This window comes from Octopus bimaculoides, chromosome 3, assembly GCF_046866305.1.
Source record: "Octopus bimaculoides isolate indiv1 chromosome 3, ASM4686630v1, whole genome shotgun sequence".
In the NCBI taxonomy this organism is placed as follows: Eukaryota; Metazoa; Mollusca; class Cephalopoda; order Octopoda; family Octopodidae; genus Octopus; species Octopus bimaculoides.
The window spans coordinates 26,212,474-26,227,411 of NC_142930.1; positions in this window are offsets into that span (position 1 = coordinate 26,212,474).

Sequence of the window (14,938 nt, forward strand, 5' to 3'; positions counted from 1 at the left end):
ATCTGTGCCCATCGAATCTTTTGTTTAATTGTTCTGTTGTGCAGAATGGGTAAGGAACCCTCTCCTTTGCAAAAAAGCAACAAACGGCGGGAATTGAATTTCCAACACTAAGCTAATAAAACATTCGTTGACTTTTTGGGATTTTATCATTTGCAGGTTATGAAGAACAGACTTCTCGGCACTATTCACTCGACACGTTGCGATTCTACTCTACGAAATGAATATGAAATGAAGTACTGAATTTACATTTCAACATTTTTGGACGAAATTACTGTTTAACAACGATGATAATAATAATAATAATAATAATAATAATAATAATAATAATAATAATAATAATAATAATAATAATGGTGATGATTATGATGATAATGATCTATGTATGTATGTTGAAAGTCATTACGCTTGCATTTATAATTAATTTTGTATATCTATTTTATACAGTTTATCTGCTTTAAATATCTTGTTTTCTACAAGAAATGATTTTCCTAAATCCATGTATTCATGTTACTCTTGAACACGGAACGGTTGAGAAAAAGCTTGCAAAAGACATATAAAAAAAAGGAATAGGTTTTGCTATTAATTTTCATCAGCTATAAGTAGGTTACACTGTATACACATCTAGAGCAAGTCTCTTTTCATTTATTACAAGGACACAGTCTTTAAGTAACTTCTGACATCAAATAGCAGTTAAAAAATTACTGTCTCGGAAAAAAAATAAAATAAAATGCCCGAGACATTTACAAACGTATGCCTTGTATTGTATGAGGTGAGAATCGCTTTCATTTGGCGAAGTTTCTCGTCAGGAATTAGACACACCACTTACTGTGCACTGTAAATTTGTTCACAGCATAGTTTAGCAATCACGAAATATTTACGATTCACTGAAAGCTGAAACTCCTGAATCAAATAAAGAAAATTGTTGTTAGCTTCGTTACTGCTGTTGCCGTTGTGGTTGCTGTTGTGATGGCTATTACTCTTGTTGCTGATGCAGAAGAATGCTATCCTTTGTTGATGACAAGTTTGCCAAGCGATAAACTATGAACACAGAGAAACGCACTGGTCAGGGTTTCTGGTCTAGATAAGAAAGCACAGTAAACAAGTATAGGACATTTGATTCAACCAACGCAACGCTATCAAAATATACCATTGCATGCAATAGTATCAAACGATAAATGATGTAGATAATTTGTTTTTAAAATTTTATTTTATGGCTTCTCTGGAAATTAAGTTGACTCAAACAAGAAATTGAAGTGTTGATCCATCGACGTCATCACTGATGTTTACGTCATTAGGTGCGAGATAAGACGGTAGTCTTTATGTGGTCGCTCTAACTGCTAGTGATAGCACACACGTTGCAGCCTGGAAAAAAGTAAGTTTAAAGGGAATTTAAACCACAATGCTCCCATATATATATATATATACATATATATATATATATATATATATATATATATATATATATATATATATATATATATATATATATATATATATATATATATATATATATATATGTATATATATATATATGTATATATGTATATATATATATATATATATATATATATATGTGTTTGTGTGTGTGTGTGTGTGTGTGTGTGTGTGTGTGTGTGTGTGCGTGCGTGCGCGCGCGTGTGTATGTTTATTCATGTATATGCGTGTAAGTGTGTATATTAATCATCGCTATTTAGTGTGCTTCCGTTTATTAATTCCAGCTGGTGTTAAAACGTGGGTAGCTGAAGAAGTAGAATGTTCTCTATGTGGCTCGTGTGTTCTCGTCTACATTTGTGTGCAATGTCCTGTACCCAGATATGCACCTATACATACAGGTGGATGTCGGTATGCACATACCTGTACGTATATATGCATATACTCATTTACTTTTGTTTTTACATGATTGAACGCAGCGTCTCACAAAAATTGTAAGTAGTTCGTAAACTTATCCTCCGACGCTACTCTATCTCTTTCTCTTTCCTTTCTCCCCCCCCCCCCTCGTCCTTCCTCTGTACTACTACGTATCTCGCCTTACCCCTCTTGTTCTTCCTCTGTACTACTACGTATCTCGCCTTACCCCTCTTGTTCTTCCTCTGTTACTACTACGTATCTCCTTTTCCCCCTCGTATTTCCTCTCTTTCTCTTTTCCTCTCGTTGCTCACCATTCTTCTACTTCCTCCCTCTCTTTCTCCCTCTACCACTCTCTCTCTCTTCCCTTTACACCGGCATGGTCACATGCTTCCGGTCAATAATCCTTTCCTTCCTTGGCTTTCGCCAAGTAACACACGCTACCACTGTCTCTCTCGGTTCCGTGCCTCATCGCGTTCATACACACATAATTTTTCTCGTCTGGCCGTAAAGCCTTCTGTTTGTTTTCCTGTCTTGTTTTTCGTCCGCCACTACATTCCTCCATGGCTAGATTTAATTTGCGTATACAGATTTAATCTGCGATCCATGGGACGAGCCGTTTTAACGTTGCGTCCTGCCCGAAGCTCGTCGAAACGCCGGTGTTAAAACGTGGGTAGCTGAAGAAGTAGAATGTTCTCTATGTGGCTCGTGTGTTCTCGTCTACATTTGTGTGCAATGTCCTGTACCCAGATATGCACCTATACATACAGGTGGATGTCGGTATGCACATACCTGTACGTATATATGCATATACTCATTTACTTTTATATATATATATATATATATATATATATATATATATATATATATATATATATATATATATATATGTATATATATATATATGTATATATGTATATATATATATATATATATATATATATATATATATATGTGTGTGTGTGTGTGTGTGTGTGTGTGTGCGTGCGTGCGCGCGCGTGTGTATGTTTATTCATGTATATGCGTGTAAGTGTGTATATTAATCATCGCTATTTAGTGTGCTTCCGTTTATTAATTCCAGCTTTGCACAAACAAACAAATTTATTCACTACCCTATAGGATCGGTAAGTTTTAAACGATGATGAATGACAGATTCAATGTCTGTTGCTGATGAAGAATAATGACACAAAAACACGTGCCCTACGGTCCGATGACATCTATAATGGAAAATTTCTCCTCTCTAACAAGTACTGTGTTAAACCGAAAAGAAAAAGGGGAGCTTAAAAGCGAACAGAAATACAGGGCGCTGAAAAGAAAGTATAATATTGAAAGAAAGGGCCTGAAAGTAGTAATGGAGGAACTGAAACAGCGCCTCGTTGCAAAGTAAGCAAAGATGGCAAGATATGACCAAAGAATGGAGAGTTACCACCAGAATAGTTATTCAGAGTAGATCAGAAGAGATTCTATAAAGAAATAAATGGAGGATGTACAGATGACAAGTTAATACCAGATAACATACCAAAAACTGGGCAAGTATAAAGATCTTGAAATAGAAATTAGCAAAATGTGGGACTAAATGTGGACTAAAACAATATCTGTTGTCATAGGTACCCTAGAAATGATAGCAAAAGGAGCTGATTGCTACCTATCATACCAGGAAATCCAAAAATAGAAGAAATTCAAAAAGTAGTGCTCATGGGAACTGCTCACATCCTACGAAAAATATTGTCTATGTAATCCCAAAATCATTTTAATCTGCGGACAATGTCAAAATACTTTTAAATGCACGTAATAACAAAACATCGTTTACTGTCACCTTAACATCATACTATCATCTTATAAATTACTTTTAAAAGAAACTCCTAATTTTATAATGTTTTTCCCAGACATTCTCTAGTGCAAAACCAACCAAATATATGGTACTCTAGTTATAACACCAACTCGAACTTATAATTTATTGTCTCTTGAGGTCTGTGGGTGAGACTTTGAGTCAACTTGTACAAATACAAAGTAAAAGCCAAACAAATAATAATAATAATAGTAATAATAATAATAATAATAATAATAATAATACATGGAACAAATAGGGGCTGCAGTAAGGGTGGAGCACTTGCAGAAAACAGCACTGCTTGGAACCGCTCGAATACTCCGGTTGGTGCTCGAAAAATAAGGGGTATTACTTTACTTCACTGGTAGTGAGCAGCTGACACCATAGTACATCTCCAGCGTTAGAAGCTGTGTGAAGGCAATTACAATAATAATAATAATAATAATAATAATGATAATAATAATGATGATGATGATGATGATGATGATGATGATGATGCCAGCCTTGACAGCGGCTGGACGTGTTCCTCGCTGCTCTGACCATTCAGTAGCCGAAAGCCATAGAAAAAATAAGAGGTGTTACCTTAGTTCACTTGTAGTGAACAGCTGACGCCATAGTACATCTCCAGCGTTAGAAGCTGTGCAAAGACAATAAATAATAATAATAATTTCTGATTTCGGCAAAAGGCCAACAATTTTTAGGGGAGAGACTTAGTTGATATGGTGGACCTCAGTATTTGATAGGTACTTTACTTTTATCAACACCAAAAGGGTGAAGGGTTGACCTCCACGTGATGTGAACTCAGGAAGTAAAGACCCCAAATAATACAAAGCGTTCTTTTCCGACGCTTTAACGTTTCTCTCTCCCTCTCTCCTTCTCTCTCTCCCTCTCTCCTTCTCTCTCTCTCTCTCTCTCTCTCTCTCTCTCTCTCTCTCACACACACACACACACGATATATATATATATATATATGTATGTATGCATGCATGTATGTATACATGTATGTATATAAGTATGTATATATGTATGCTTGTACGTATATGTGTATGTCTGTACAATGATGTGTGTGTGTGTGTCCATGTTTCCGTATGCAATAGCTAAAGAGAAGGGAATTGGGAACTCTGACCTAAAGCTGATTTAAAACAGCAATTAGTCTTCTAATGTGTCTCCTATTCGACTTTAACATTGAAGGAGCAATGAGTCATACAAAATGTTATACAACTACAAATTGACAATTCTTGGAAAATAACTTTAAACATCAAATCCGACCGCAAGTACATACAAGATAAGATGAAACATTAGTACAAAGAAACTACCATCACTAAATAACATTATATTCTTAGAATCATTAGAGCCATTAAAAAAAACAACAAGACTCAACCTCAACTAAAGCACCCCTCACCACCACCCAGGAAACAAGTACAAAAGTAAAACAACAGAGAAACATTACAAAAGGTAAAAGAAGCAAAATAAAAAAAAATGAAATAGGAAACAACATTTGGTTGTAGTTGCCTGCGTGTTTGTTTGTTTGTGTGTGTGCTTGCATGTTTGCACACACACACACACACACACACACACACACACACACACGTATAGGATGAAAGAGAGGGGGAGGTAGGTAGCGTAGCAATGAAGATTTCCTCTTTTCCTCTTTGTTCAACGTATTTAATCTTAACGAAGTCAAGATTGAAGCTGGAGTATTTCGTTAACAATTCATCTCAAATACTTTGCTATTTCATCGTTTTTCTTCATTTCATCCCCCCACTTTTTTTTTGTCCCACCCATCCTGCTAACTATCCGCCTCCTGCAGTGTACATTTCCTTCGAGGAACTCAACGGTAAACTAAGAATTTAGAAAATAAAATAAACAAAAGATTTCACGAAAAAAAAAAAAGAACGATAAAAACAATAGCAACAGTGAATCCAAAACATTTTTTCACTCATTCTTGACTTCCCTCCCTCTTATACTAGCATAATTCCTTAGCAATCCCAGATCGAGCCAGCAAAAAGGGGCCCTGAACAGTTTTTCGATCTGTTAAAATAACAGTACAAAATCTTTAAAAATATCACACCATAAATCTTCAATTACGAAACATACATTGCACAAAATAATTTCTGATATACATTGGATTCAAATTTTGGCACAAGGCCAGCAGTTTCGAGGAAGTGGGCAAGTCGATTACATCGACCCCAATGATCAGCTGGCACTTATTTTATCGACCTCGAAATGATGAGAGGCAAATCGACCTCGGTGGAATTTGAACTCAGAACGTAAAGACGAAATACCGATAAGTATTTTACCCGGCATGCTAACGATTCTGCCAGCTCGCACCCTTCTTTCCGATATACATTAAGGGATAGACTGGTTACAGCTGAAATGCCTTTGATTATTCAGCATGTTACTTAAGGAAGTCGGCGAGCTGGCAGGAACGTTAGCACGCCGGGAGAAATACTTAGCGGTATTTCGTCTGCCGTTACGTTCTGAGTTCAAATTCCGCCGAGGTCGACTTTGCCTTTCATCCTTTCGGGGTCGATAAATTAAGTACCAGTTACGCACTGGAGTCGATGTAATCGACTTAATCCGTTCGTCTGTTCTTGTTTGTTCCCTCTATGTTTAGCCCCTTGTGGGCAATAACGAAATAGGTATTTCGTCTGTCTTTACATTCTGAGTTCAAATTCCACTGTGGTCGACTTTGCCTTTTATCCTTTCGGGGTCGATAAATTAAGTACCAGTTGCGTGTACTAGAGTCGATTTAATCGATTGGTCCCCTACCCAAAATTTTCGGGCCTTCTGCCTAGCGTAGAAAAGAGTATGTTACTTAAGACTGATCTTGGTCGAAACGTTGAACAATTCCAGCCAACTCCAATACTGAAATTGTCGAAGTAAAATGACTGAGTAAATAAGAATTGTACTACATGTTCGTATGTTGTTGGTTCGAATAGACTGCTGGCGTTTCTTTGGGTTTCAGGACAAAATACTTCACTCTCAGTTGCTTAAGTTCACCGCCTTGAAAAACTTTTAGTCAAATGAGTCGACCCCAGTACTTTTATTTTAAGCCTGGTACTTATTTTATCAGTACTTCTGCCAAATTGCAAGGTTACGGGGACGTAAATACACCAGCATCGGTTGTCAAGCGGTGGTGACAAACACACACACACACACACACACATACACACACACACACATACACATTGGCTTTGGTCTGCCCGGGGCCATAGTAGGACACTTGCCCAAGGTGCCACGTAGTGGAACTGAACCGGGAACCATGTGTTTGGGAAGCAAACTTCTTACCATATGCCTGAAATATTTGCTAGAGCAATTGGGAATGTTAGTCGCAAAAGACTAGTGCCCACTCCTTTAATTATCAAGGACTAATTAAAGTGTTTTGATGTTTCTTTTGAATGATAGTTTGTTGCTGTTTCTAGCAAGTACAACGACTAGATTTCTTGTTAGCTAGTTTTTACATAATTCAATTTAGATTAGAATTAGAGTCATCCTGGTTTATAGGGTTTCGGAGTGAAGAGGTTAATGGTTCATATTTTGTTAACGACACCGTGCCGTGTCAATAATCAAGATACTAACTTCTCGAATGGTTCAGTCCACCTTGAGAGAAACAGATTGTATGAAGTTGGCACTACGCACAGTAGTAAATAGGAGTCCTGCATACTTAGCTCGTGTTTCATTAATTTGCTTTGAAAGATCCTAATTAAAAAAAAAAAATTAATTTTTTGGTCAATAAAATACTTTGTAAAATCTCTCTTCTATCTTGAAACCAACTTTTCTTCACTTTTCTCTCAGTAGCCAGAGATAAATGAACGAGTCCTGACGATGACTTTAACGTAAGTCCAAAATAATAGACAGTTGCTTCGTTTTGATCCCCTGGTTGCCGGGAGGCCTGTGGTTTATTCGTGGAAGCTAAAATATATATTTAATGCAAAGCATGACTTTTAACAGCGAAATTTGAACTCGGAACATATATTGAGTCAAATATTTTTCTAGCGCTCTTCCGATTCAGCCATAAGAAAGAGAACAAGAAGGAATAAAAAGAGAGGAAGGAGGAGAAAAGTAAAAAAAAAGAAGAATATGCGGATAAATACAAAATGTAGTCGCCTGTAATTGTCTGGTCGTTTGGCGGCATTACTTAACCAAAATCTTGGTAAAGAAGAATTCTCTCGATCTTGTTTTACAGTTCTCATGGTCTTTCCTTTGAGTATGCGTGGGTTGTCAGCAACAGCGAAATAAAGGAGGAATGAAAACTAAGAAATGAAACACAACAAAGCAAACACAACATCCTGTCTAATCAGGGAAACATCCGGTACTTCGCAATAAAAAAGGTTAGCGCAGAAGAAATAAAAAAAAAAAAAGAATATTGATGCAATACAAAAACATCCCTTAGCATGACATCTTTCCAAGAATCTTTTTTTAACCTGCCCCCACCTCTCTCTCTCTCTGTGCATATATATATATATATATATATATATATATATATATATATATATATATATATATATATACACATACATACACATACATATGTGTATATTTGTATGCGTGTATAAATATGCTTGTATGTGTGTGTGCATGTGTGTAAATGTGTGTGTGTGTATCATACACCATATGCATAAATTGTATATCTGTGACCTCTTTTATTTTCATACCTAAAAATTGTGTACCTTGTCTCTCTCTCTCTCCCTCTTCCTTCTTTCCTTCCTCTCTCTCTCTCTCTTTCTCCCCATTTTTATCTGTATGTTTGCGTGTGTGTATGTATGTATAGCAGAAATACATACATACATACATACATACATACATACATACATACATGCATGCATACATACATACATACATACATACATACATACATACATGGTGGTTGTCTACTCCTTAAACAGAGTTTGACCACCTCCTGTACCTACACCTTAGCCCTTTCATGGCGTCTGATGTGGCTTTTTAAACCAGACAGTGTTTTGAAAAAACACCCACACAGATTGCACCTCTGATTTGCACTACCAATACCTGCAAGTAAGTTCTGCTCATTGTGGATCCTAACATGTCTTTTAAGACCCCCATTGGATTTGCAAACCCTCTGGCACACACCACATTCAAACGTGTGCACAGACATATAATCAGAATACATACATACATACATACATACATGCGTGCATGCATGCATACATACACGCAATACACACACACACACGTATACACACATACACACACACAGTTATGTGAGTGTGTGTGTTAACTGTGTGTATGTGCGTGTGTGTGTGTGTGTGTGTGTGTGTGTGTGTGCGTGCTGTGTATGTGCGCATGCGCATGCTAGTTTAAATCAGATCGCTAGATTAGCAGAATCAGTTGAACGCTAGGCAAAATGCCTTGCCTCTCTCTTAACCGTCTGAATTCGAACATATAAATAGTTAGTAAAGTAGTTTTACTATTTTGAGAGAAGAGAGAAACCTTGCGATTCAGTCAGAATCCTTCAGATGTCATCGACAAATGCTTCTGCCTGAAACTTCTCTTCCTTCTCCTACAAAATAATTCATTCTGCTATTCAGATTTGTTGCCGACGCAGATCATCGCTAGTTTTCTCGGATTGTACCGATACATAGACTGCGTTTCCTCCATTTTCTCCAACCTCGACTTTACTCCATTCGCCATAAGATCCTACGAGCCTTGAGCCTTCTTTAGCCGGACCTCATCACCTTCCACATCTTGCTTAATCCACAACATTCGTTCAAACGGGCCTATAATCTACAAGACTACTCATCCATAGCTCTCCCTCCTCTGCCTCTTCCACTTTACCTGGGTCATCTCTTTGTTCCTGTCGCATTGCAACACTTGTTTGTTCCTTATCAGCACTACTTTCCTCGCGAGAGCGAACCTCCACATCTTCAATATTTCCTTATTCCTTCTGCACCTCTACCGCTGTCATATATTGCTTTAACTGATCTCCCTACAATGCTTTTTTATATCTGTCAAACCGGCTGCAGTGTTGCTGATCGATTGATGAAACATCTTCATGATATTCAGCTTGTAAAACTAACTTCGCTTAGCTGTTACCTTCGCTATACGGACCCCCCCCCCCGATACACCGTCTATCTGATCCGCGAACTTCACGTTTCACTGAGAGCAGCATTTCGTTTTTTTTCCTCGGCTCAATTTACCACCCAAACTCCTCTAACACGTCTTCCAAAAGACATCACATCGCATACACATACACACACATACATGTCACTACTGAAGTTAAACATATCCAAAGAAAACTGACGCATGCACTTACCCCGCTTAACTCCCGCTTTAACACCCCTCGGTCGCACACACCACCACACACGCCCGCTCACACACAGGCATGCACACACACACGTGCGTGTGTATGTACGCAAAAATGTGTACACCATAGCGTTGAGGTGTATGTGTGTGATTGTGTATATATATATATATATATATATATATATATATATATATATATATATATATATGGGAATATATATATATATTTATATATGGGAATATATATATGGAAATATATATATATATATACATATATATATATATATATATATACATATTTGTTTTGCAAGATTTTTGATGTGAAATCGTGTGTTGAAACAGATGTTGTTGTACTTGGGGATGGTCATATTGCCAGTTTAGCCAATAAAAACACACGCACTGTATATTTGGTGTTAATTTGCTTCAGCTTTATATTACATTAATCGAAAGAACTCTGGCCGAAATAAGATTAAGATTAATGTAATATAAAGCTGAAGCAAATTAACACCAAATATACAGTGCGTGTGTTTTTATTGGCTAAACTGGCAATATGACCATCCCCAAGTACAACAACATATATATATATATATATATATATATATATATATATATATATATATATATATATATATATATATATATATATATATATATATATATATATATATATATATATATATATATATATATATATATATATATATATAAGGTGCAGGAGTGGCTATGTGATAAGAAAGCTTGCTTATCAACCACATGGTTCCGGGTTCAGTCCTACTGTGTGACACCTTGACAAAGTGTCTTCTACTATAGCTTCGGGCCGACCAAAGCCTTGTGAGTGAATTTGGTAGATGGAAACTGAAAGAAGTTCGTCGTATATATATATGTTTGTGTGTCTGTGTTTGTCCCCCAACATCGCTTGAGAACCGATGCTGGTGTGTTTACGTCCCTGTAACTTAGCGATTCGGCGAAAGAGACCGATAGAATAAATACTAGGCTTACGAAGAATACGTTCTGGAGTCGATTTGCTCGACTAAAGGCAGTGTTACAGCATGGCCGCAGTCAAATGACAAACAAATAAAAGAATATACATATATATAATAACTATGCACGAATACACTCACATTCCTTAATTAAATTATATACAACTAAAGGAAGCCATTCATGAAAGACAAACACCATCCCGTCACGCTTATTTCGTCTTATGATACCTCTTTTTTTAGGTGACTGATTCAAATTTGACCTGCAAGTAACTGAGTGTAAGATGAGCGTACAATCCTTCACATAACCATACATTTACAAATATACTAAGACGTATATAGATACACCTATCTTTCCACATTTATTTTCCTTTTAGTCCATTATTTAACTTCTAGTGAGCCAATGAGTTTGTAGACCATTCCATTTTCGTCTGAAGTGTTTCTTCTATTTGTTCAGGTTTTTATCCCATTTTCTATTCGTTTTTCATCTTACACTCTAGTCGGAAGAAAGCCATTATCCGAAGCGTCATAACAATCAACTCTTATAATTTCTCTAGGCGTCAGCCTAATAATTTTAATCACGAACTTAACTTGTCTTTCCTTTTTGCTTTTGTTTTTCCACTTTTTTGTGTACACATTCGCGCACACTTACACACGCACACACACACGCGCGCGCGCGCACACACACACACACACACACACACACACACACACACACACACACACACACACACACACACACACACACACACACACACACAGATATTTAGGAGTTTGACACGCGGCAGTGCAAACTCCTAAATACGCTATATACACACATATAAGAAATCCTGATGTATATTGAAATTATAAGTACATACCTAGTCTTTAACATAACTAGCAGGAACATGCTTTACACAATGTGGACAAAGAACAGTCCGCTCAATTGGTTTATATAATGTTTCAATCTACCTAATTCTGTGTCAACCTTAGGCTATAGTAAAATATGTGTTTAAAATTCTATGTAGTGGGATCGACCCAAAACGACTCATGGTTGCGAAGCAAACGTCTTAACCACACAATCATGCTTGTGTCCCCACACACTACGCGCGCGCGCACACACACATATATGTATGTATGTATGCATGTATGCATGTATGTATGTATGAATGTATGTATGTATGCGCATGTATGTGTGCGTCTACAAGCATGTAAGACACTGTTCCTCTCCTTATTCTTCTATTTTTCTTTCCCCATCTCCATTCGACCGACGTTCTGTTTGTCTACAAACTAAGCCCTCATCCTTCACATTCCTTAATTAAATTATATACAACTAAAGGAAGCCATTCATGAAAGACAAACACCATCCCGTCACGCTTATTTCGCCTTATGATACCTCTTTTTTTAGGTGACTGATTCAAATTTGACCTGCAAGTAACTGAGTGTAAGATGAGCGTAAGTGTTTAGAACATCTGATGGCATCGATCAAAATAATTGACCCTTCAGAAGAGGGACCAGTTAAAGACGTCTCGAAAGAATAAAAGCATAAAAGAAAAAAGAAGCAAACAAATAGCAAAATAAAAAAGTTAAACATTGCAGAGAAGAATCTGTTTAACTGAGTATATGATATTTAGGAGATTAAAACCCTTAATATTTTATATACATATATACTGGGGGAAATCATAACGTACACTGAAAATGGAGGCGCAATGGCCCAGTGGTTAGGGAAGCGGACTCGCGGTCATAGGATCGCGGTTTCGATTCCCAGACCGGGCGTTGTGAATGTATATTGAGCAAAAACACCTAAAGCTCCACGAGGCTCCGGCGGGGGATGGTGGCGAACCCTGCTGTACTCTTCCACCACAACTTTCTTTCACTCTTACTTCCTGTTTCTGTTGTGCCTGTAATTCAAAGGGCCAGCCTTGTCACACTGTGTCACGCTGAATATCGCCGAGAACTACGTTAAGGGTACACGTGTCTGTGGAGTGCTCAGCCACTTGCACGTTAATTTCACGAGCAGGCTGTTCCGTTGATCGGATCAACTGGAACCCTCGACGTCGTAAGCGACGGAGTGCCAACAAACAACAACACTGAAAATATATATAAACTAAGTTTATATCCAAGATACCCAGCATACTCACCCTGTTCCAGCAGCGTCGTTTGCGCTGTCTCGGTCATGTACATCGCATGCCGGACGTAAGGATCCCAAAATACCTTCTGTATGGGGAATTGGCCACCGGCACAAGAGCACGAGGACGAACTCATCTTCGCTTCAAGACGTCTGTAAGAGGGATATGAAGTCGCTTGATCTGGACGTCTTGAGATGGGAAGAGGCTGCAAATGATCGCCCACACTGGAGACAAATACTGCGAAAGGGGATGAAGCGAGCGGAAGAAAAACAGGAACTCGCCACCAAAGAAAAGTGCACACGACCGAAGGAAAAACCAGTAGTGCCGTCAGAAAGCTCCTTCAAATGCAGTCGCAGTATGCGTGACTGCCACTTCTGTGTGGGCCTGTAGAGCCACTACAGACGCTACACCATCATCAGCAGCTAACATGATTTCTTTGGGCGTAGATCCCAAGCGTCTTGCGACTTATGGACGCCTACTATATATATATATATATATATATATATATATATATATATATATATATATATATATATATACAAACTTGAATAATTCACATAGGTTTGGGCCATGTCTAAGTTAATAGCATTATCTTTAAGTCACCATAAAGCATATAACACACTCGCATGATAATCTCTCATGCACTTTTTGAATGTTATGAAGTCTTTCCCCTTAATTTCCTTCGGGCTGCCCGGATTTTTTTCGGGAGCGTATGGTACACGTTGTGTGTGTATGTGAGTGTGTGTGGGGGAATCTTGGATTTCTTGCGAACTTGGAACTGGCATAGTATGGACAATGTTGATGGAATATTTCCACATTGTACAAATGATGCAGTGCTCAAAGCAACGTTAGAGGGAATACAATTTTAGGTTTTTTTAAGGCGACCCTAATAATCAAGGTTTTATCATGACTTTTAGGCGCGTGTGATCGACCTCTGAGCGCTTTAAATTTTCTTTCATATTGAGGAACTACAGTAGGCAGCAGTATTCAAGGGAAAAGACCTAGCAAATATGGAGAAGAGAAACCTGATGATATCTGGAACACTGTACTGGAAAGTTGTAAGGACCGATGAACATATTCTGGAGGTCATATCAACTTTATTGTTGACGTGTGCATTCGAAATTAGGTTGTTTTCCACAATTAAACTTAAATTTCTAATATTATTTGACACACCAAGGTGGTGAGATGGCAGAATATTGGTTTGATGAGAGTAATATACTGATAATTAAGTAACCCCAAATACGCAGGTAGCGCAGTAGGCAGCGCGTCATGCTCATAATCAAGTTAGAAAACAGGTATCTGAAAGTCGTGAGTTCGATCCTCACTTGGGAAACATCTTTTTTAAGCACAGGCGAGACTGTATGGTAAGAAGCTTGCTTCCCAACCGCCATTGTTCCGGATCCAGTCCTACTGCGTGGCACCTTGGGCAAGCGTCTTCTACTATAGCCTCGGACCAACCAAAACCTTGTGAGTGGATTTGATAGACGGAAACAGAAAGAATCCTGTCGTGTATATATATATATATATATATATGCATGTGTGTATATATTTGTGTATGATTGTCTATGTTTGTGCCCCCACCATTGCTTGACAACTGGTGTGTTTTTCCCCATAATTTAGCTGTTCGGCAATATATATATATATATATATATATATATATATATATATATATATACTTACAATTTATTAATTTATTAATAAATTAACAATTAATAATTTTTACCAAGCCCTTCGGTATGCAAACACCATTATCGGTGAAGAAATTCAAAAGTTCTTATACGTATTCGTTTGTGTATATTAAAGTGGAAAAGGAGACAAGCTATTATTATTGCAATGTAGGGCTTATGCACTTCAGAAAACTTTTAGTTATATAAAGACATATTAGCACTTCTTTCTTCTAGCTATAAACCCCC